Here is a 4100-nt window from a genome sequence, read left to right on the forward strand (position 1 = left end):
TTGTCTTTTGGATGTTTTGACTTCTCTCTATGGTGAGGATCAGTTGTCGTTCTTTGTTTTAAAGTTTTACATACTGTGATAATATACTTCACACTCCTTGACTTTTTTAAACATTTTGTTGTGTTACAAAGTGGGATTAAAATTGATTTAATTGTCTTGTTTTATAACAGATTCCCTAAGTGGAACAACAGATAGTCCCTCTAAACCATTTGTCCTGAAGTACCTGTCCTATATTTGAGAAAGGTTGAATGATGACGTCACTGATCTTCAGGTCGGAGCTCTAGAAAGAGCCCCCCCCCCCCCCCCCCCCCGAGTTCCCGACTTGGATACCAGTTCAAAACGTATTGTCCCAGTCAGAGAGCTCGTCGTCGTGTCCCCCCCCCCCCCCCCCCCACGAGTTCCCAGTTCTCTTGATCTCACTGAAGTCTGAGATTTCCCAGTTCTGAGTTTCCAGTTGTTTTGAACGCAGCAGAAGTCATGCTGGATTGATAACATGGTCAACGTTGAATGTTTATCCTTTTTAGCTTGGAAAAGAGACTTTTAAACCCAGACTTGGACCACACACATTAGCAGGCTATTGAAACTCTTGCATTTAGCCACTGATATCATCCAAGCCACTCATTGTTGAATTTGCGATTTCCAACTTGTTGTCTAATGTTTATGTCCAACGGCCGATGAGCACCGATACATTATATATATAATTACTCTTCATCTGACAAGGGTTGAAAAGGATTTGCGAGTAGATTGTCGACCTGATTCATGATGATGACCGCTAGCTAAGATATTGAAAGTATGATGTTGACACGATCGGTCCAATCAAAGCTGCGGTAGATATCACGTGATGTGACATCATTTTATCTGTGGCCAATGACCTTGAGCCTTTTTGGATGGGCACTTCTAATGTATCTCTATGGCAGCACTCAAAGGGCTTGAATTTTCGAGCTCTCCCCGTAGATTTTACGGTGACGTAGTGTCCCCATGAGTGACAGAACACTGAGCCAATCACGGCGCAACAAGAGAACATTACCAACCCCTACATTCCGTATTTTCAGCTGGCTGCCCCACCACCACCACGGAAAGCACTGAGCTAGACTGAAACATCTGCATTTTGGAGCTGCCTTACTCAAGAAAACAAAATAGAGACCATGTTGGTATGCGGCTTTATTAACTCAATAAATCATTTTATTAATGCCAAAAAAAAACATTTAAATCATGCACTAACAGGTGCACTGAATGACATGGCACCGTCAATCAATCAATCAATAAATCAACAATCAATCAATCACATTTACTAATAAAGCCTTTTCTATATCAGCCGATGTCACAAAGTGCCGTACAGACGGGTGATTCAACCCAGCAACCTTTCAATTACTGGCCCAACGATCTAACCACTAGGCTACTTGCCATCCCCAAATATACAGTGCATTCGGGAAGTATTCAGACCCCTTGACTTTTTCCACATTTTGTCACGTTACAGCCTTATTCTAAAATGGATTAAATAAAAAAGGTTCCTCATCAATCTACACACAATACCCCATAATGACATCACAATAGCCCATAATGACATCAAAATAGCCCATAATGACATCACAATAGCCCATAATGACATCACAATAGCCCATAATGACATCACAATAGCCCATAATGACATCACAATACCCCATAATGACATCACAATACCCCATAATGACATCACAATACCCCATAATGACATCACAATACCCCATAATGACATCACAATAGCCCATAATGACATCACAATACCCCATTATGACATCACAATACCCCATAATGACATCACAATACCCCATAATGACATCACAATAGCCCATAATGACATCACAATACCCCATAATGACATCACAATACCTCATAATGACATCACAATACCCCATAATGACATCACAATACCCCATAATGACAAAGCAAAAACATTTTTACATAAGTATTTAGTCCTTTTGCTATGAGACTTGAAATTGAGCTCAGGTGCATCCTGTTTCCATTGATCATACTTGAGATGTTTCTACAACTTGATTGCAGTCCACCTGTGGTAAATTCAATTGATTGAACATGATTTGGAAAGGCACACACCTGTCTATATAAGGTCCCACCGTTGACAGTGCATGTCTGAGCAAAAACCAAGCCATGAGGTCGAAGGAATTGTCTGTAGAGCTCCGAGACAGGATTGTGTCGAGGCACAGATCTGAGGAAGCGTACCACAAAAATGTCTGCAGCATTGAAGGTCCCCAAGAACACAGTGGGCTCCATCATTCTTAAATGGAAGACTGAGCAATCGGGGGAGAAGGGCCTTGGTCAGGGAGAAGACGAGAACCCCATGGACACTCTGATAGAGCTCTAGAGTTCTTCTGTGGAGATGGGAGAACCTTCCAGAAGGACAACCACATCTGCAGCTCTCCACCAATCAGGCCTTTACGGTAGAGTGGCAAGATAGAAGCCACTCTGAGGAGTAGAAGGCACATGACAGCCCACTTGGACAAACAAGACCCACTAGTCTGAGGAAACCAAGATTGAACTCTTTGGCCTGAATGCCAAGCATCACGTTTAGAGGAAACCTGGCACCATCCCTACGGTGAAGCATGGTGGCGGCAGCATCATGCTGTGGGGATGTTTTTCAGCGGCAGGGACTGGAAGGCTAGTCAGGATAGAGGGAAAGATGAACAGAGAAAAGACAGAGAGATCATTGATGAAAACCTGCTCCAGAGCCCTCAGGACCTCAGACTGGGGCGAAGGTTTACCTTCCAACAGGACAATCACCCTAAGCACACAGCCAAGACAACACAGAAGTGGCTTCGGGACAAGTCTCTGAATGTCCTTGAGTGGCCCAGCCAGATCCTGGACATGAACCTGATCACACATCTCTGGAGAGATCTGAAAATATCTGTGCAGCAACGCTCCCCATCCAACCTGACAGAGCTTGAGAGGATCTGCAGAGAAGAATGGGAGAAACTCCCCAACTACAGGTGTGCCAAGCTTGTAGCATCATACCCAAGAAGACTCGAGGCTGTAATCACTGCCAAAGGGTTTTCAGCAATGTACTGAGTAAAGGATCTGAATACTTATATACTTATATACTTATATACTTATATACTTATATACTTAAATACTTATATACTTATATACTTATATACTCATATACTTATATACTTATATACTTATATAGTATACTTATATACCTATATACTTATATACTTATATAAATGTAATATTTCCGTACAAATGTTGTTATACTCTATCGTTCAAAAGTTTGGGGTCACTTAGAAATGTTCATGTTTTTGAAAGAAAAGCAAAAACAATTGTCCATTAAAATACCATCATTGTTCATGTTGTAAATGGCTATTGTAGCTGGAAAAGGCAGACTTTTGGTGTAATATCTACATAGGCGTACAGAGGACCATAATCAGCAGCCATCACTCCTGTGTTCCAATGGCACGTTGTGTTAGCTCATCCAAGTTTATCATTTTAAAAGGCTAATTGATCATTAGAAAACCCTTTTGCAATTATGTTGGCACAGCTGAAAACTGTTGTGCTGATTAAAGAAGCAATAAAACTGGCCTTTAGACTAGTTGAGTATCTGGAGCATCAGCATTTGTGGGTTCGATTACAGGCTCAAAATGGCCAGAAACAAAAGACCCTCTTCTGAAAATCGTCAGTCTATTCTTGTTCTGAGAAATGAAGGCTATTCCATTGCCAAGAAACTGAAGATCTCGTACAACTCTGTGTACTACTCCCTTCACAGAACAGCGCAAACTGTCTCTAACCAGAATAGAAAGAGGAGTGGGAGGCCCCGGTGCACAACTGAGCAAGAGGACAAGTAGATACGAGTGTCTAGTTGGAGAATTAGACGCCTCACAAGTCCTCAACTGGCAGCTTCATTAAATGGTACCCTGCAAAACACCAGTGCCAACGTCAACAGTGAAGAGGCGGCTCCGGGATGTTGGCCTGAGGGACACTTAAAAAAATACAAAAATATAAAAAAAAATTAGAATAAGGCTGTAACGTAACAAAATGTGGAAAAAGTCAAAAGGTCTGAATCCTTTCCGAATGCCCTGTATGACTCATTCTTAAAGACTTCGCTAGTC

This window comes from Oncorhynchus mykiss, chromosome 11 (assembly GCF_013265735.2).
Source record: "Oncorhynchus mykiss isolate Arlee chromosome 11, USDA_OmykA_1.1, whole genome shotgun sequence".
In the NCBI taxonomy this organism is placed as follows: Eukaryota; Metazoa; Chordata; class Actinopteri; order Salmoniformes; family Salmonidae; genus Oncorhynchus; species Oncorhynchus mykiss.